Source organism: Apis cerana, linkage group LG6 (assembly GCF_029169275.1).
Source record: "Apis cerana isolate GH-2021 linkage group LG6, AcerK_1.0, whole genome shotgun sequence".
Taxonomy (NCBI): domain Eukaryota; kingdom Metazoa; phylum Arthropoda; class Insecta; order Hymenoptera; family Apidae; genus Apis; species Apis cerana.
This window is the reverse complement of record NC_083857.1, coordinates 7,623,826-7,646,014: the sequence shown is the minus strand read 5'-3', so window position 1 is coordinate 7,646,014 and position 22,189 is coordinate 7,623,826. Positions and strand designations below refer to the sequence as shown.

General features: G+C 30.5%; 1 protein-coding gene and 1 long non-coding RNA gene across 7 annotated transcripts in view; one reads left to right on the top strand and one right to left on the bottom strand.

The window, feature by feature from the left end:
• Positions 1 to 22,189, top strand: part of LOC108001507 (uncharacterized) — a 189,693-nt gene that overhangs the window by 44,494 nt on the left and 123,010 nt on the right. The window lies entirely within an intron of this gene.
• The window catches only part of LOC133666246 (uncharacterized), a 37,136-nt gene continuing 35,083 nt past the window's right edge, over positions 20,137 to 22,189 (bottom strand). Inside the window, exon 2 of the long non-coding RNA XR_009830099.1 lies at positions 20,137 to 20,979. This is a non-coding gene — a long non-coding RNA (uncharacterized LOC133666246). The remainder of the gene's footprint in view (positions 20,980 to 22,189) is intronic.

The following is a 22,189-nucleotide window of genomic DNA, read 5'->3' as shown; positions in this document are numbered from 1 at the left end:
TGGATATTATATGTACACTTTTAGGAACTTGAAAAATAAAAAAATATATAAAAGAATACAAAGAAAAAAGTTTAAAGAAAAATATTAAGAAATATAGGAAAAGATATGGGAGAATTAATCATTTGAGATTAAGAAAAATGGAAGAAAACAAAAAAAATTAAAAGTTACAAGAATATAGCGATAGTATCATTGATGAATGAACTTAATCTTAATTCAGCCCAAATACTTTGATTATAAATGAAGAATGATTGAATAAATTGTAAGATAAAATATAATTCTTAAATTTGAATTATTTATTTTAAAAGAAAGAAATAGTGAACATGGCAAGTAGTATATGATATTAATTAATAAAAATATATACGTATATTTGTAATTTATTATTCGATTCAGAGTAACTTGTCAAAAATAAAATATGAATATCATAGTAAATAATAAGAATAGAATCAAAGAATGAAAATAAATCGTACTGTTTCAACAACAAGTGTACTTGAATAAAAGAACAAAAAGAATAAGAAAAGGAATAAACGTTATAACAAATCAATATTGGCCTAAAAAGAAATGGAACAGTTAAAAGCAAGTACTCAGATATTCCAGAAGCATTCAAGAGGATCAGAAATACATTAAGTATTATTTAAGTACTATCGACCAGGTCGTTGATATCCACTAGACTATATTATTGAATATTTTAAATGTACAATAAATTCTCATGACAACTAGAGTGTTTAGTGATTTCGGATTTAGATCAAGAATATACTTTAAATATTTCTAATAATACAGAATTATCCTGTCCAACAATCTCTTTCAATAAAAAAAAAAATTTAATAAAAAAATCTGTTATCTAGCTGAAAAACACATACAAATAGCTTTGATACAGATTCAGAAGTCAGGAACAATCTATATTTAAAAAGACGAGATAATTACAACGATTTGTTCAAAATGGCAAGAGAAATTTAATATACTTGTATTTTCACAGAATTTTGTAATTAGCAAATATAAGCGAAATGAAAATAGTGATAATTTATATTGCAAAACCGATTTGAACAAAATATCTTTATATTTCTCTTGCAATTTCCAATATCAAGCTTTAAAATTAATTAAATATACATGATCTGCCGATTAATTTAATCGAGCTTAAAGGATTTTCGCAATTTATTTGCAATTATTATCGATAAAATATGAAAACAAATGGTGGTATTATAAAAACTTTCGATTTCAAAGTTATATCAAGAAATATTCATAAAGGATCTTCGACTTGAAAAAAAAGCGACGAAGGAAATAGAAAATTTAAAAATTAACTGGCCACTTATTATTAATATTTAATCAGATAATTATCGATCAATAAGATTCGAATGTTCCTAGATATTCATGCTCACTAACAAAATAAAACTAATAATCAATTCGAACAATATAACATTCGTTATTTTTAAAAGTAAATTAAAATTGACAGAAAGTTTGGAATCATTTTTTAAATTTTTTCTTTATTTGATATTTTAATGAATATAATAAATCATGAAATGTACGAGAAGAGAGGGGGGAAAAAAAGATTTGTAGCGAATCAAATTTATTACACAAGAAGTTCCTCGAGGAAAAAGAAGATCCTGCAACAGCTGCGACGATATATTTAAAACGAAAGGTTCCACCTTATCCCTCGTAATAATCGCATTATTCCGCCATATTTCTCAGCCTACTGCAAGAAGAAATTTCAAGGATAACTGACTCAACATTCGAATTTTATCGCGTGATACACTTGCATCTCATAAATTTTAATATCTTATATTTTCTTATCCTCGTGAACAATATGAATATTTTTCACAATCAAATTGAAAATAAATAAATAAATAAAGGCACTCTTTCAATTTTTACCAAACTTTGTTAAAATTTCAAGCAAAAAGGCCTTGTTTACAATGCATTTCGGCATCGTGCATCGATCTTTTTCACATCCACATCAAAGTCATTCTAAATTATGAGGAAAAACACGTATGAAGAACAGGAAATTTTTGGAAATCGCAATTTTTCTCAAAGTTTCATCGATTTATGGGATATCAAGAGAAAAGAGAACTTAAAAATAAAAATCGACCATGATCCCTTTCCACGAGGGAATTGTCACATCGAGATCTTATGTTACCGGCCATTAAATTTTTCTCTATGAAGTTTCTCGAACCATGAAAGAACATTTCCTAAGCAATATGTTCGTGGATGATGATACTTTGCTTAATTTAACGGTCTGCGTATCATCGTGTCCAGATATAACGAGAAAAAAAATAGACTATAAGTGAAGAACAGTATATAATTACAAAAGATAAAAAGAGATATCTAGACTTTTAATTATTCTATTCGTGACAACTAATATTGCACTCTTATAATTGAATATTAAGTATTATTTGTTAAAATTTGTTAAAATTATATTAAATATTTGTTAAAATTCGTGTATATATATATATGTATGATTTATAAATTTATGAGATATAATTAAAACAAAAGTAAGAAAATTGGATAAAAACAAAGTCGATATACGTATATAATTCTATTTCCATTCATCTGTCGCATTTCAAAGTTAAAATTTACAGAAATTTATTTGAGAAACAAATAAATGCTTTTTGTTAAATTCATTCGAAAAGTTCAATTCGTGCAAGTTCGGCTCTTTGGTGATGATCCCCCTGGTTCGCAAGCTCTCTGCTCGTGGAGGCGCGCGACACAGAGGGATCTACTCCGGCCATTCTCGTCGTCGTGGCGAAGTGGGTTTCGCACAGCCTCGCGAGATTATTTTACATCAACCGGTGAAGGGGTCTCGACTTCGTCTCTCGCGTGTAGAATGCTTCAGAAGAAAGAAAGAAAGAGAGGAAAAAAGAAAAAAAAAGGGGGGAAGATGAAAACTTTTGCTCGACCATGGTAAGAGAACAGGCGGAAACAGGAGGATCGATGAAGCACCCTCGATGTACATTCATTGGAAGTCACGAGCAAATTTATTCCTGTGACGCGATCCCTGGCTATTCGAGAGCTTAGATCTTCTAATGTCTTTTTAATGCGACTGCACATTAGACACTTCCTGGTAAAACTGATACTCGAACGTATTTTATTTGTTTATTTATTTATTTTTTTTTTATTCGCGTGCGGAATACAAAAATTGCCAAGAGGATTGGTTGGCGATTTTAACTTTTAACTTATGGAGGATTTTTAAGAGAGGGATGTGAGTGTTAACAATTTTCAATAAATAGGATTCGAATGAAAGAGTTTTGGTTTTAGGAAAGACCGTGAAGTTTTGGAAGAAAATAAACTTGCGCGAAAAAGAATTGCACATGTTTTCGCGAGATAATGGAAACTCGATACTCTTGTCGAGATTAAATCTTAAAATTGTAGGAAACTTGTAAAATGGTTTTTATGGAACTTTAAAGCTTGGTTTTTCAATTTCATTCGAGGAGAATAAAATAATAAATATACAAAATATCTTCATCACGTATAGAAACGTAAAGGAACTTTTTATCTTTTGAAACATGAAAAAACTCTTGATAATAAGTTCCATTAATATATAATAAATTTAACTAAAATTGATTATAGATAGATTTTCTTAACCCTCGAGAATTTTTATTCTTCAAAGAGAAAAGAAAAAGAAAGAAAGAAAAGAAATAATTTGCTTCTGATTTATAATAATAAAATTCCACTCTTCGACCAAAAAAGATTTTATTCTTCGAAAAATTAAGAAGATAGAAATAATTTATTTCTTGATTTTTGACAATAAAATTCCATTCTATTTAAGGAAAATAAAAAAGAAAAATAATTTGCAAATGCAAGGCTCGAAGTTTGTGTTTGAGGCGAGGATTTTCAAGTTCCGGTAGAGCATCAGGGTTGCACTAATTAGTCTCCAGCTGTTATAGTTATCATAGCACTTAGGCGGTTTTATTTTTAACAAAATTAATGGCCGCGTTCCGACTCTGCAAGGGGCTGCTTTAAAAGGCCGTTTACATCCTTAATAGCGGTCTGAATAGGGGGTTGAAGTGTTTCGCCGAGGTCAGAGATCTCTTGGTTTGAGAGTGCACTGATGGAACAAATGGATGAATCTGTTGAAAGTGGTGGAACAGCAATGACCATTTATTAAAGGGACACGGAAAATAAAAATTTATAAAATTTTCAAAAGATTGTATCGTCATCCGATCCGATTTATGTGTTAAGTTTAATTTGCGTTTATTTTATTTATTTATTTTATTGGGGAACGAATTTCTAGCGATTTCATTATGAATAAAATTATATAAAAATTATTATTATTAATAGAGATAATCTTCTAAAAAAATTTTATGATCATTCTTTTGATTTTTTAATTCGAAAGAAATTATAAAAAGAAATTTTAATTAATCGAAAGATTCTGCATTCTCAATTAAATATTTTTTCATATTCATTTTCGTCGATATTTATTCTCTGTTATATACACAATTGAAACAATATTAAAAGAGATAATGGAAATATACATAAAACAAAATCCATCTTCTATCCATTTTTATTAAAACAGCAATTATAATATCGGAATATAGCCTCGTAATCCTCTATAAAAAATTTTCTTTCACAAATTTATTTTCGTCTTCTCTTCAATTTTCCATTTAAAATACACGAGTCAAAGAAGGAACACCATTTTTATCTTAATTTCCACCATCGAAATCATCCATCCTCATCCACCTACAAATCTCTGACGGTTTTCCCATCTCGAATCTTACTTTATTGCCCAATCCCATTAGAGCGTCACGGTAATCGCCGATTAACGCATTATCAATCATTAATTATTGCTCGGCCGAAATTTGAACATCCCCTGCGTCCATGGCAAACTGATCCCAAAGCGCACGATCTTCGGATCAGGCTGTGCTCGCGATTGTTCCGCTATTGTTATATTGCACCTACGATCCATCGTGAACAATTATCCAGGGAAATCTGTGTCGCAGGTGATCCGTGCAACAGCTTCGATTTACCGGAAGTCGGTCAATTGATGATTTGCTCCATTCATCTTCGGAAGGGAATTAAAGGGTTCGAGGATCATGATCGTTAACATAAAATATTGCAGCTCGGGAAATGGAAATGAAAGAATGCTTTCGTGAGAGAGAATCTCGTTGAATTTATTTCATTATTTTATTATTGAATTGATATAAAGTGAAAAGTAAAATTTGTTTTTTAATTTTTCGAATAATTGTAAATTGAAAATTTATATCGTACACGTGTAGATTGGTAAATGGTTCGCGGGAATTAAAATTTGTATGAACGCAAGAAAAGTGGAAGTTAAATGAAAATAAAAAAGTCTCTGTTTAATTTTCTAAATGTCATATCGCGTTCTGCTTTGTATATTTTATGTTTTTTTTTTTTTTGCGTGCAACACGTGTTACATTGTTTTTAAATTTTCCATAAACGGGTAAATATGTAAGTAATTAGAGATGTAAAATATGGATGGAATGTGACGAAGAATTATAAAGTATAATTTAAATTATTCAACAACTTGCTCAAACAATTGTCCAACCAACAATAACTCAAAGAATGAATGAAAGTAAATTATCTCAAAGTTTTCCCATCATAGTCAAGAATCGTAATCCTAACAACAAGTTACGAGATTTCTTGAAAGCAAATAACAAATATCAAGAGAAATAGGCTCATAAAGCGGTCATGTAACAAAAGCTTGAACATTAACAAGGAATGGGCCACAATTCTCCTTAAGCTGTAACAAAATCTAGATGACAAGTTGTACGGAGTTTCAGCCTTATTTGTTATTTATCCCTGTTGCACGTGGATTAACGAGAATAAAAATAATTAAAATTAATAACATATACTTTGAAACCCTTAAAAAGAAGTGAATTTATTCGTTTAAAAATTATCAAATTGATAATTTGTTTAAAATTAATTCTGAGTTAATAAATAATAAAAAATTTCTGATCCTAATACTCATCATCAGATTGAATCAATCATTACACATTATTTTCTCATTTTTAATTTTTTTCTTCGACTTTCTTCTTGTATATTATACAAATTTCACATTTACTTGTATTAGCATTATTATTCTTTTTCTTATAACATAATACAATAATATCTTTACTATTCCACTACTTATTACAAATCTCAAAGTAGATACTAACTTCAAATGAGTAAGAAAATCGTTGACAAGAAATTGCATTCACAACTTGAAATCTGAAAAATTTTCCAAACGTTCGACAATTGATCACGCAATATTTTGTTGCTGAATTCCTCTGTCTCGAATGGAAGAACGTTTTTTCCCTGTTCAGATTCGGAAAGGTGAAGAATTACAAGGCGAGATTAAGAGTGCACACAAGTAGAGATGCCCTGACGCGATTTCTCTTTGTACCGGCGAGGCAATCATCAAGGAACCCCTGCACGTTGCGCTTTTGCACGGTTTACAGGCCATCGCACATTTCACCACCACCGCCACTTTCGCATCGATCTTCCCACGAGCATTCGCATTCGCCGACGACTGTTTAAGTGGATAAACCCCCTCGATGTCTCGATAAATTCAGGGGTTCGCTCTGTAATTGGGAATACGAGCGTTGAATACGAATTCTCGTTCGATCCTTTAGGATCGTTCCCTCGAGAAAAAAGAAGAAGAAGAAAACGATAGTTATTCGTCATTAATTTTGATAATTCGGATTTCACTTTGTCTTCTTCCATTGAAATTAATTTTCTATGCGGATGAAAGTAGAAGGTAAACGAAAGTGTTTTTCTGAATTTTTTTAAATTAAATCCGCGAGATCCATTTACGATTCTCTACGATTGTATTTATTAGGTTTATATGAATTACGATCACTTTTGGATTACTTTTTTTGTAAATATGAACATTAATTATTATTTTATATTTGAATATTAGTTGTTCGAGTTACTTAATTTCTTAGAATGATAAATTAGCTAGTTTATACGTGATATCTAAAATTTTCTTTGTTCAACGAAGCAACAGTTGAACGTAATAAAAGTTACCACGTACATAAACATCCATTATAATTTTTGTATTCCTCGATATTCAGTTCAAAATAATAAAATTGGACGAGAAACATTCAATAGTTAATCTACCAGCAATATTCGCGAATACATTCAGATAAAACATCTCTGATGAAAGTCTCTTTTCTTTCTCTCTCTTCTCTCTTTCTCTCTCTCTCTTTTTTTAAAAAGGAAAGTCGAAAAAAAAGAAAAGAAAAGAAAAGAAAATTTGTCCTATTTTCATCAAAATGAACGATAACATCGATTGGACAAGGAAAGAAAAAACCAAGAAGAAGAAAACTTTCTTCTTTTCACCGTAATAGTCTAATGTTCTTTAACAAAAAAAAAAACCCCACGTTCTTCTTTCCATCCGAGTTTGTGGCCGCTTGGAGAAAAGTACGGTTACGCTTGAAGGAACATCTCGAAAAGGAAAACTCTCATTTTTCCGCGCGACGCGAAAAAGTTTTGCGAGACCGAATCCTACGTTTTTCGAGTTCAAAAAGGGAATCGCGACAAAGGAAGAGAAAAAGAGAGAGAGAATTTTTTTTATTTCTTTCTCCCGTGAATCGATGTTTCGAAATGATAAACACTTTTGAGCGATTTCGATCTTGGATATAGAGAGATTAAAAAAGTTGCGATCTAGCTTTGAAGAACTCTTTCTTCGGAGAGCTGCTAATTTTTAAACTTTCATTTTTTCGTTTTCTTCTTCTTCTCTGCTTTGAATTTAATTATTATTTGGAAAGTTTTTCACAATAAAGAAAAATTAATCGAAGAAGAATCGAATGATACAAGATAAAGGAGATTAATAAATCCACCTTATGTTAAAAAGTAAATGTATTATCCATCTATGCCAACTTTCGACTTAAATATTACATGATGCGTCACTATATCCCCATTTCTCCCTATAAAAAGTTTCTCTACAAGTGTCGTTATATTCACGATCGTTCACATTAACAATGTGCAATACGTCTATGTATCTTCTCCCTTCGTTTAAAAAGCACGATGTGTATGAAAAACACAGAAATGTTAAAAGCTCGTGGTGCCATTAGGCATCGGTGAAAAGCACGCAGGTCAAAGCGGTTTCCGGTTCTATGTGCAAAACCCGCAAAGATGTAAAAGTTTTTTGGAAACAGGCGGTAATTTATCTCAACAACCTTCCCTTTGGTGTTACAAGGTCGCAACATTTGACATCATTGATAAAGGTCAAGAAGAAATTTTTATTTTTCGACTTTTTCTCGACTCTCGACTTTGGGCAGGAATGAATAAAATTGCAATTTTCAATTTAATATTTTATTCAAAATAATATAATTGCAATCGAATAATTTTTCATTACTGAATAAAGTATATTTTCTGAAATGATCTGAATTTTATTTTGTATTACATTAGAGAGTAAAATTGAAATAATGTATTATTTGAATAATTTAAAAATTTTCATATATCTTTTTATCTACATCTCCGTTGAAATGTTTCCCAAACTTGTCTTTGAGCTATGCATATGATCTCTCCTGGTGAAAAACGAGGTCACATTACTCGTGACATCGAGGACGCATCGATTTTCTCCATCCGTGAAAAACGCTCGAGGGAGAAAAAATTAAATTTGCGCATTTTGTATCCATAAACGTTTCCTTCTTCTTCTTCTTCTTCTTCTTCTTCCTCTTCCTTCTTTTTTCATTTTTCTTTTAAATAGTAATTCATTTCCTTGCGGAATATCGAAGCTTCCTAATTTGTACGAGTTTCAATAACTGTCAAAGTTAAAAGCCTCGAATTGTGAAAAGGATAAATGGATAAATGGTCTTCAATGGAAGTTTTAGATAATAGATTTTACGACGAAGTTTTACACGTAGTGCGGAATGATGTTTACACGAAAGTTTTTTTATTAAATCATTTTCAATTTTCTTGAGAAGAAACACATATCACATCGAGTATATAATTTCAATCGAATCAATTACTAAGAACATTTAAATTATTTTAGATCAGTTGTGATGTAAGATTTAACTATTTAAATTTGTTAACATCTAAACCACTTATTGAATATAATTGAAACTAAAGTTTTGATTGAAGTTCCACTGAAAAATACACTTATCCTACAAATTAAAGAGTGATATTACGAGTATGATAACGAAGAGTAAAGAGTAATCTGAAAACTTCAAAGAATTCGAACTCGTGGAATATAATAAGGATAAGAAAGTAAAAGTGAATAATTTTTTTGCTTTCATATTGTATAAATTTAATCATGGACTTTGATTAAAATTTTACGCAGATACTGCTTTAATTCAAACTTCGAAATTACAAGTAAACTTCACAGAATTTTCATAAATATTGTTATATTCTACGAAATTAACTTCGAAAGGAATGTCATTAAATCCTTGATTAAAACTAACTGTACTCATAAAATTGCAGAAACATCTTTGAAATACCAAACCTTAAGAAATTCCAAAATATACCTTGTCTTTTTAACTTACATAGAAAATTATATATGAAATAATAAATTCAAAAAAAGAAAGAATTTAATATTCAAGGAATATTTTTCACAGATACAATATTTGTCAAAATGTTTAATATTAATCATTTCTTACTGCATAATTTCTATTTTCATCATTTCGATGAAAGAGAAGTCTGAAAAAAAGGTTAATGAAACATTTTATAAATATTTTTCTGATCGTTCCTTTCTTTCTTAATTAATTTTCTTTAATTCTCGTTGAAAAAAATTTCTATATTCCAATTCGATATTCCTCCAAGGATTGATGACAAATACAGATATAGATTTCTACATTTCTTGAATCGAATTAAAAAAAAATTTGTATATCAAAGATCGTAGTGATAAATCTGTATATGCATATCAATCTCGGAATCTCTATTTCTGATAACAGTTGAATATCGATCGACTCGTTCGATAAAAAAAAAAATTGTACCGTCACAGAGGTGTAAAATTCGTCGTTTGACCTCTCGTCACAAACGAGTCTATCAATTCGGAAAGGTCGCGTCAATTTTATCGATTTAAAGAAAACACGGTTACGCAATTACTTCGAGGTCCAATTTTATTTGGATCCTCTTTGAAAAGTGTATGCTGCGAAAGATAACGTCGTGTCGTAAAAATTTTATCGCGATATTCCTCGCCTCAAATTCTATGATAAACTGTTGGGAAAGATCGTGGAGTGAAATTTTTAATATTATCATTCTCGACTTTTAATTTGGGAAAGGATCGTGGAGTGATATTTCAATATTATCGATGATGCGACGAGTTGATTCTTAATTTTTAAAGGTAGAGAAAGAGGCAGAGAAAGTTGTGATGTAAGAATCGAATGGTTTCTTATTCTATAGAAATTTTGAATAATGGAATGAGATTCTTTTCTATCTCGGTTCATATTCAATTTCGTGAGTGTGTTGCGAAATTACTGCACGAAATGTAAAATTCCAACAATATTCCTTTAAAGAATATTAATCTCTTAATTTTTTTTAATAATCTATTAATTTAATATTTATTAATTATCAAAAAGTAGAAAAAATCATGGAATTCTAGTACAGATTTTTTTTTACACATAAAATGAATTTCATGTCGATCGAAATTCGTCGAATCTTTGCAAATTAAATTTCATTAGATGGTTCTTAATTAATAGAACGACATCTTCATCTAGCAAGTCACGACTTCTCTAATAGAATTGCTTCCTTTTTCTTTTTCCTATTATTAAAATGGTCGTTTAAAAGAAAGCTCAATTTCATTGCACCTAATTGCTTATCAGAAGAAATAAAAAAAAAAAAACGAATAAAATTTCCATTTAAAAATTAAAATATTAATGGAATATTAAATATTCCATCTCTTTTATGATTCGATAAAATGCGTTAAAATTTTATGTATCCATGTATAACTAGTACAAAAAAATATACCGTCTGTATAATATCGTTGCATAGAGATATCGAGTTCATTAATTGTGCACTCGGGGAATGTTTTACAAATTGCTTTTGTTTTCTCCATATGGATTACTGGTCGAAACATAAAATATTTTCTGTTGCGATAATAATGGCATAATACAATTAATAAATGAAGCAATAGGATCGTTTATCGATTACCAAAATCTACAATTTCTTATCTGTGAAAAGTTATATAACAATTTGAAAGTGCGAATAGCTTTTAAAGTTACTCTCTAATATATAACGCACGCAATTTTTCTTTACATATAATTGCAAATATTTTCACACCCTTATATTTAAACATTGGAATACCTTTTCCCTGGAATATATCCAGAAAAGAAATGTCACAGAAATTTAAAGCTAGAAACAAACGCGCATATTGAATCAATATCTCTGTTCACAAGACAAAATGTCGACTTTTCGCGAAACGCATCGATCTTTCTTTCTCCGTCCCTTTGTCAACGAACTTTGCATCTCGCTTTTCAACAGCGTATCCAATATTCAGCGTAACGTCACTGGCACAACCTTTGCATCTGACCCACTCAATCATCTCGTTGCACGTGGAAGTCGTTGCACTCATCATCGTGTGTGACGTAAACCGTGTGTGCCGCAGATCTCGAATCCCATTTGTCGGTGCACGATACACGCCCGTGTACGTTACACGTTTCGCAAACATTTCGACGGCCATTGTTCGCTTCGAATGGTTATTCTAATCGTCTCGGTAAAGATACGGCGTTTTGATTTACGGTGTCTCGTTGAAAGGTTGCACGAGATTATTTAATAAAATAAAATAAACAATTATGACGCTGATATTTTTATTTAAAAATTTTTATTTAAAATTAAAATCGAAGATGCATATATGACATTTTAAAGATTCATCTTTTTTGTTTTTGTTTTTCATCATTTCTTATAAATATTCTCTTCGCTAGGAAAGAAAAATTATCTTCTGATTAATATAATTTTCCAGAAATATTGTATATATATATATCGTGAATCAAATGATCGTGATACGATATTCGGTACACAGATGTAAAATCTAATGATCTAATTAATTCTGTACAAGGATCGTTCCATTCTGGTTCTGCTGTGGCTTTCACTGTAATCTTCTTTCTGGTTCTCGAATCAACCAGCTCGAATTCCCTGACCATTGGTCGTTTCACGTTCCTGTTTCCCATATTCCCTTTATTCCCTTAGTTTCGAGAATTACTCGTCAAAAACGTTGTTTAACTAAATACTTATACGTTTGTTTTCCATTTAATTCGCAATATATACAAAATGTGGCAAACATAAATTGAAGAATATTTTAAAATTAATCTACACAACTTTTCTGAATGAAATTTAATATAATACAATCAAATAAAAACGTTTTTATTATATAATAATTATAAACCTCGAATTAAAGTGATTCAAAGCTTAATTTAATTTAAATTCTGTTACAGTAAATAATTAATACCAAAACTCAACTTAACTTGAAATAACTTAAAAATAATCCACTATATTAATATAGAAAATGTAAAAGAATACGAAATAATTAAAGTTTCAATCTTAATTTTCATTAAATTATTTTTCTTTTTTCACTTTAGATATTTTTTTCAGATGTCTTACAATTTCCACGACGAATTTAATTTATTAAATATAAAGCATTCGTGATAAATTTTAATCTTAATTCAATTCTCCCGAATGCTTCCTTCTTCTTTTTTTATTTCGAATAATTAATTTTCTTTCTTTTTCTTTTTGTTATTAATATACATCTTTTTTGTTTTCATGCAACTCGCTATTAAGGAACGTATGATTTAATTACTGTCTGCAGCTAGTTACCGCAGAAACATTGCGTATCCCGCGACACGAAAACCTACTTTATACACACAATTTATTATCAACGACAATAATAAATGATAATGAGTAACAACGAGTTATTCCCCCATTCGTATTCCAATACGTTTCTCCCATTTATCATGCATTTATCTAATTTATCTTTCTTTCTATCCTTGTAAATGACGTTTGCAATCTATTATTTCCCTGTTTCAAGAAATATTTCGAAACGCAAGAACGCTGAATAAAAATTTTGTTCATTCATTTCCCTTATTTTTAACATTTAATTAATGATTTTGGATTGGTGATAACAATTACAATTCAGAGGAGCTTCTCATTCACAAAGGTGCAAGAGCGAGTAGGTGCACGTGGCTCGATTCTTATTCAGATCATATTCTCTATATTTTGTCTGTATTTTGTATTATTTCGTGAGTTGGCAGAAATTTCAAGAATCACGTTTTACTATGATGTGAGGATTTTAATATATTAAAATAGTAATATCATTAGAAAATTTATACGAGAAGACAAATTTATTTAATTTCGTCAAATCTCTCTTCCTCTCTCTCTCTCTCTCTCTTATCTTTTCATTTCATCAATTCTCTTCCTTTCAAGCGATTGTCCAATGGTGCGTAAATTTAAAAAAAAAAACTTTCCACGTTAAATCACGTCCAAGACAAGAATATCGTTCGAAGTAAAAATCCTTCCGTTCCATAACTGCCATAGAAATTCCAAAATTCTGGCCGTTTCTTTCTTCCTGCTCGCTTCGAGTCCTCGTACAAACTTTTCGCCTTTCATAATTTTGTTGAAATAATCCCTCGAACTTGCACGAACTTACACTTGAGCGCCCATATTGAAATGCTTAATTCGGATTGACCGATCGCGAATTGTCGAAATCGAATTTGATCGAGCAAAATTGGTGATTCTGTTGTTTTATGAAAATGTAAAGAAACAGATTATTGTTCGAATAATCTTTCAAATAGAGAAGCTCTTATATAAAAAGAAAAAAAGAAGTTTTAGAATTGTTCGAGGCTCGTTTTGAGTTGTCATTTTGTATAAAAATATATCATCCATATTAGGAATGTTCTCTTGGATGGAATTATGTTTATGGTAGAAAAAGAGTTACGTGTTTTTCGATACACGAGCGAATACATGGCTAAAATTATTACATCTCGATAACTTGAAATATAAAATTCAACTTTCGTAATATATGCTGTCTATTCTATAAATATGTATTCACGTGATTTATATATGTACTTACGGAATATGCATGCATTATGCATCATACGCTGCGATGTCAATCTGTCTGCAAGGGATATTTACTTTTGCAGTAGCTCGTTTGCGAGACGAGTGTGGCGTAAGTTTGAGATAATGCAGGCTCCGATGCTTCTAATTGCAACGACTATTTCTAGCTTCGTTAACGAATGCAACGAACGAGGAGAGGATTGAAACGCGTTTTAAAGTCTGCCGGCATTCGTATCCTTCTGAATGATGTCGCGGTAATGGTACACTCGTACCACTTATGCCTCACCGATAACGCTTTCGACGTACCCATTCGTTTCGTTTAGTTATTTTTTTGCTCTATATAGTTGGTACATGTTCAAAATATTTAAAAGAAGAGATTATCTTTTGGCTTGATAAAAATATTATATTGATTAATTGCCATATTTATAATTACGTAAATCTAAAATGATAAATAAGAAAAATAATTCGATATTAATTTTTAACAATTTATATTTATTATTTCATTCTACAACATTCTACGATTATACATCAATAATAAAAAATAATAGAACAAAGTTGCATCATTATACAAATTTACGATAAAACGATATATTTGAAATAAATTCTTTTGTTCATCTCTCGATCAAAAAAATAATTAATCTTCTCTCCCTTTCGCCCCTTTCGTACGTAATTCCAAAGACAATGAAATCTACGCATCCCTTGGATGCGACAGGACAAAAATAACGGTGGGGGTTGAAATGAAAGGGGTGAAAAAGGATACGTGGAGCAGGGATGCAGACTAATTTTACCGGTTCTGATTGAGGGCTGGCCAGTACCATTTCCTGTTGGTAAAGGAAGCCACGATAGATTCCATTTCCTGTCCAAATGAAGCGGAGATCGATCCATTGGTCAAAATCTTCGGTCCCCTGTCGCCTCTATAATTAACTCGATTCGTCGTGCAGTGTGTCGACGTAAATACAATTACGGTGCGGTCGTGCACTTCATAGACACCGTGCATTGTAAGAGACATTACTTGCTATCAAGTTCCAATTCGAATTTTTATAAATGGATAATCTTTCTCCAATTCACACGAGAGATAATTTTAATTTTCGAATAAAAATTTCGACTTTGCAAATTCATTTCTAAACTTTGTCTACTTACGTGCAATAGAATAATAATCATACTGTATATATTTCTAAGAGAAAAGAGAACGAAAGACGCGAGAAATCCTTGAAACTCTAACCTAAATAATGTAATCTTCATTTCGGTATAAAAATACGAAACCAGAAGGACGAAAGAAGGAATAAAAATTATGAAGAGAGAAACTGGAGGTAACGATCCATTTTCGAGAAGGGATGTTGTCGCCCTCTTCTCTCTTATCTCTGTGGAGCAGTTCGTTTCTTTGGGTTACGATTACGGGAAATCCAAGCGGCGCTATTATTGTTACGATTGAATCTCTCGAGACAGGCGGAAACGAAGCCCGATTAATCGCGGCCTGTCCAATTTAATTTCACCTGGCTGCCTGTTGATATAACTCGCGAATCTTGTTTTCCTTTCATCCGGCAACTTTCAAACAGGGGGGAAGGGGAGAACAAAGGCAGAAGCAAGATGCGTTTAACGGAGAGACGGAGTGACAGCAGCAATAGTGAGAAGGAATGTAGACGTTTAATATCGAATGTATTGTGAATTCTTCGTACGTGGAACACGTTTCATATACGAAACTTGACTAATTTACATCGTGTAGCAGATCGTCAATTTCTTTTTCGAGTAAGTCGAAATAAAATTGCGTGGCTTAAAGCGTGAATGTATTTCAATGAAATGAGAAATAATTTTTGAGAGTAAACTTTCTTTATGTAGGCTTGGAAATATAAAGAATAGAATTTGAAAGTGAAATTATAGAGAGTTCTATAGATATATTTTTCACGAGTATTGAGAGTGTCTAATAATAATTTTCTGGAATAATTCGACGAAGAGAGTAATTATCGAGCAACTTTCAAATAAATTCGTTTTTATTCTTTCATTGTTTATTTATTCTCATTTATCATGCTACTTTTCAATCGAAAAATATACGGGAATTTCTTTTCCATTTCTCCTTATAACGGGAGTAAGATTTATCTCAGGTTTTATTCATTTTTATCATTCACTTCACTTCCTCCACTGGTGAATTTTATTTCTTCATCTTCCATAGTGCACATATCACGCTTTTATACATTTCTTCCATTATTCCCAACAACGACTACGATTTCATCTCTTGTTTCCTTCGCATCTTCGCGTCACTTCCAGATCTATAATCTCGTTTCTATCACTTTTATCCACCACTGTCTGATGTATCTCCTTTCCTTTATTATCCTCTTACTCGCCCTTTCAATTCTAATACTCTAACTATATTCCAGTGAATAATATATATATGTATTTATTTTATATTATTTTTTTCTTTTATGACTTGTTAATTTTATCTACTTATTTAAAAAAATGGAATAAAAATCGAGCGAAAGATGGAATTCGAAATAAGTTAAAAAAAGAAACTTTTCTTTCCAGAAAATTGTTTCTGACACGTGTGTGCTCCACATTTTCGTAGGGGCGAATTAATTTAATGGCTACTACGCAGATGAAAAGCAATTTTCACCATAATGTTCCACAAACTTTCGTGACTTATGACCTTTCGTTTACACCGGGCTATGATACCTTTGTCTCGGCCACTGTGTAACGTCCCGGATAATCCCCTGTAATTCGCAAAAGTTTAGTTGCTTTTAATATACTCAAAATATCGCGTTTAAATCGGGAAGGTCGTGTTATTGTTTTTTCCCCGCGGGCGATCTCTAATTAATTCTTCCTTTGATGTTTCATCGCGTTGAATAACATCCATTCATATCCATATCCATGCATCGTACAATTCTAATTAAGATACAAATTATAAATGATAAAGATTGATTTTCGTCTCAAAAAAAAATATTTTTCTATCAATTTTAACGAATGTTACTTTAAAAAAAAACAATATTTAACGCGTTATCGAGCATCATCTTTTCCAATGGAAACAATAGAAAAATTTATTTTTCAATAATTCGATCGAAGAGAAGATTTAACAACCTTGAATTCCTCCAACAAATTTTTAAAATATTCGATCAAATGGGATTACGATCGCTCGACCATTCGCCGAATAACACGATGAATCGAAACCACAATCACATTTGCAATCGTCGATGTTACACTACATAATACTTACACCACTGAAACTGGCACGCTCGATATCTCATGTAAATCTCGTACAACGACAAACGTGTCAAATTGGCGTTCTTGTGAAACGAGAAAAAAAGAGGAAAAAAGGGAGAGAAAGGGGAAGGGAAGAGAAACAATGTCGACACGACACGACAGAAGAGGGTGAAAGAGAGATGGATACTTTTCGAATGTTTTACGACTTCGGTTTCATCTTCTTTTTCGGACCCATCGATCCGTGGAAAATTACATTGAAACGATCCTCCCTCCTCGAGGATAATCGCCAGTTATTCGAGATCATTCGAACCGGTTGAAACAACGACTTTTGTACGCTTGAGCGACGATCGATCGCGACAACCCTATGTTATTATTATGCTCCCCTCGAGGGTTAGAAGTGAGATTTAATGTCATCTTTTTTTTTCTTAAGGAAGAGGAAGATTCGTTTTTTTTTCTCTTAATAAATTTAACTTTGAATTCGATTCAAACAAAATTTAGAAATTTAGAAACGGTGAATGTATAAGCAAAATGATTCTTATTATATGATTTTCCAAGATCATTCAAAAATCAAATAAATATAATGGGGGCATCATACGTGCCCTTCAATATCAAATATATATCTTAAACAATTTCTATAAGCTAAATTTCTTTCCTTCATATAGTGAGATATATGCTCACTTCTGACTATTACTATTACCAAAAGAATTAATGTCTCCTCATTGAAAAATTTTTCTCTTCGATATTTAATCGTTCAACGGTTAAAACAAAAAAAAAAAATCAAGGATTTTACAATGTAAAAAAATCTTGTGTGATTTTGCACGAAATTAGATATATATATTTTTTTGAATATAATTATTAAAGAATATAACTTTTCATTTTGCAACTGTTCGTGATTGAATTAGGTTTTTCCTGGAATAAACAAGTTAGAAGCGAGACGTGACCACTCCACAGAAAGTTAGAAAGTGCACATCTGTGTCACGATGGTTGTGAGTGAGGATAACGAGCGTGTGTGTGTGTGAAGGGATAGTGAGTGCCCTTAACGATGGTCAGTGTATGGCGAATTTCAGAAACAATAGAGAACTTTTAAAGAGCGTGAAGGATGGGTGTATTGGAAGTTTAAAACGAGAATTTGAGAGCGTTTTAGCAAGGAGAAGTATCATAGAATGTATATATATATATATATATATAAATGCACGAGAAATGCTTGTTCAATTTGAATTTGTTTCAATTCGAATAGTTCTTTTTATTTTTTTATTCGTATAACTTTTGAATCTGTTAAAAATTTTTATCGTTAATCTGCTTTTTTTTAAATTTTATTAAATATTTACTTGATTTATTTATATTATCAAATATAATACATTGATTATCATTAAATTCTTAATTATTGATATTACAATTGATATTTTTTTCTTATTCTGTTTCTTTTTTATTTTATTATTATTATTTTTTCAACTATTGCAGAAGGCAATAAAATCGAATGATCGAACATTATTCGTCAATGAATACAAATATTTCTTTTTAATTGATATCAGAATCTAATCTAACTTGTCTCCCTTTCTCATTTTTTTTTTTGGAAATAAAATGGCAAATTGCATGATTGTACCTACAAGATTCAACGTTCTCAACAGAGCATTGAAACTAGGTTAACGAGTTGCATTGGAATGTTTGATTATAGGAAGATGGCAATTGTCCTGAATTCATTCTAATTTTAACCTCTTTAATTGCCAATTTTATCTAAAACTTCAATTATCGGTTCATTTAATAGAAATCATACTTGTATCTAATATTATCAAGTCAGAAATCAATATCTTTTATATATTCTAAATTTTTTATTTTATATTTTTCTATATGTCACAAAAAGACAAATTCCTTCTCACTCGCAAATACAGTAGTCTCAAATTTTTCAGATTCTACGTTTATTTATATAAGTTCTTTAAAAATTATCTATCATCCATTTCGAATATTAATTAAGCAAGACAATAAGAAATATAACAACAAAAAATGGTTTCTATTTTTTTCAAAATCTTAGATGTTTAACCAACTAATCAACATTTTCGTGCTGCCATTTATCATAACGATAAATAAAAAAATAAACGATAAATAAAAATTCACAATTTTCATCAGATCTCATACATGGGTTTATAAATTCAATCGTAATTTGGAAATACAGGAAAATACAGTTTCACTGTGAATAAATCTTGGCCTTAAAAGTAGAGACGAGTTTATAAAATCACGAGCCGATGACAAATTGCTGGAATGAAGTCATGTATTATTGCGGTGGAAAATGGAAAGTAAAACGTGAAAGTGGCAGCACTATGTCTGATGCCAAAAACGTAACGATTTGGATTTCTTCCAAACCGCTGTAAATGATTATTTAGAGAAACATCAGTGGATATTATTTTCGAAGAGAATGATTTGCATTCTCCTCAGCAGCTGTTACCTGTTATCAAATTAATAAAGGAATTATTGAAAATAATTAGTAGATAGACGAATCGTGAATTAGGTATTTAAGATTTTTGAGAAAAAATTTTCTCCAATTCAATTGGCAATGCGATAAACAAAAATACACAGAATTGAATAACATTTATACAATAAATCATCCATGTTTTCTCTTCTAATCCTTCGATCGTAGATGTACCAAAATGATGAAAGTTTAGTGTACATGAAAAAAATATGTTTGCGTGAAATAGTTCGATCCTAACGTGTAATAAATTGGTGAAAAATAGATATCGTTCCTTTGAATGATAAATCATTAGATCGCAAGATTATACTATAATCATCAGATGTAATTTTCTTCCGTGGATGGAACATTGTATGAATGCAATTAGAATGTAAAACATAGAAGTTCTCGATAACAGTGTTAATCGGATGTGCATGTTCGTTGTACTTAGAATGGGCGCACGAAAGTCGTTCATCATTTACAATCCCTGGTTAATTCGAAAGTTAAAAGTGAGATATCGTGAGAAATAAAATAGAGAAGAGTGACAAAACTCATTTATCGACACTCATTTATCATTATATTTTCGTGATTCATTTATTTTTTTACTTCTTAAAATCTTTTTATTCTTTAAATGTACGTATATATTTACAATAATTTCTTTTTCATAATATTGTTATATTTGTTATTAAATTACTCATAAATATCTTTTTTGCAATGTTGCATATAAATTATATTTATTATAATACACAATATACAATCTCTTATTTTTTTTATATATAAGATTGTAATTGTAATTGTAATTTTTCCAAAAAAGAAAAAAAATTAGAAAAATGTTCATAAATTGTAGGAAAATAAGCAATTTATTTATACTTTATTACTCAAAATTGAAAAAGTTGTAAAAAAGTAAACGCACGTTGAATAAAAAGATATAAGTAGGTAGCTGAATTGAATTTTTTTGTGAATATATAATAATATCTTTTATCAAATATAGTATACAAATATAGATATACTATACAATGGAGAAAAATTTCTAGACGGAGTCCCATTTTGCTTCCACGGTGAAATTTATATTCAAATTACATTTGGAGAAAGAACAACGTTTTTATATAAGGAAGCTCCTCGATACAATTTCTGGAAAGTGTTCCAATTCTCTCTTTCCACGAAGAGACTTCATTGAGAAATTGCGCATAGTATAAATAAATCGTGTGAAAAATTATGTTTCATTTAAATTATGAAAGTAAACGAACTTCAAGATAGAATAGAGTTCCCCCTCCCATGATTCCAATCCCTTGGAGGAAAATCCTTGATTCTTCTCCCACAGGGGGGATGTCGACCCTCCAGTTACTCTTTTCACCCCTGCAAGTATCATCCATCGATCCATTGATCCAGTCCATTTGCATCCTCACGACCTTATCGAATGGTCACCGACTCGAAATCTGGAAATAAGAAGGGTAAAAATGCCATTGAAAGCTCAGATATTTCTCTTCTTTTTTTCTTCTTCTCTCCCCTATAGATATCAAGGATAATAAAATATAAAATAAAAAAAAAGAGAAAAATATAAAAATCATATCAAGTATTAAGCTTGATGCTAAAATTATACTTTAAACTTTTTTTTATGTATTTTTGTGAAAAGAATTTTTAAATTAAGCTGGATCATCGTTAGAATATTTATTATTAATGAATATAAAAAGGACTTAACTTTTCAATTAATTTAGGATCTTCAGTATATATTAATAATAACATTATAATCAATGTTTTTCAAAAAATACCTATCGAGTAATTTATTTTACTCTCAGTTCTATTAAAATAAAGAAAACTTTGAACCGCTATAACTCGGAAGATAATAAATTTTAAACAACGAATGAACGATCGTTAAAAGCGCGGAACCTTGCCCTTTGAAACGTTTTTTGAATTATTTCGATACGATTTCCGGTTCCCGAGATATCATCGTGTAAAGAGAAGGATAATTTTTAATTGTTTACTATTTTCATTCTTGTCTCTAACTCGGACTCTCTCGCTTGCACCTTGTCTCACTGACCTATCCCAAACTGCAGACAAGCGACAGACGCGATTTCTGAAAAAGCATAGTACGCATTTCCAGGAAAGAATAGGTCAGTGAATATCATTCATAATTTCTGCTCCGTGTTAAACGTTATGGAAAAATTTGAATCGTTATATCTCAATAACCAATAGAGATATTGAAATAAAACAAAAAAGGATTTAAATAGCATGGCTTCCTCCATTTTTCGAATGGGTTTCAATGAAACAATTTTAATGATCTGTCATCGTGATATAAAATATATAAACGTTATAAATTTATTTAATTTTATGCTTTTATATTTTGTATTATAAAAAAGTAATGTTTAGCATAATATGGTATATTTTGTATACATTAATTTAAATATATTTGAACATATTTTAGCTACGTTAAAATTTTGCAATTCGATAATTACGTATAATTAATCAATGCAAGTTAATAAGCTTATAATTAATATTACGCGTTAATTTGTTATCGATTTAAATAATTGAAACGTTTTATAATCGTGAAAATTTTAATTTGTTCTATCGCGTATTTCGTTAAACGATAAATACCCAATCTTTCTACTCGCCCGTTATCCAACGTAATTTGCATCTCGTTGAAATAAC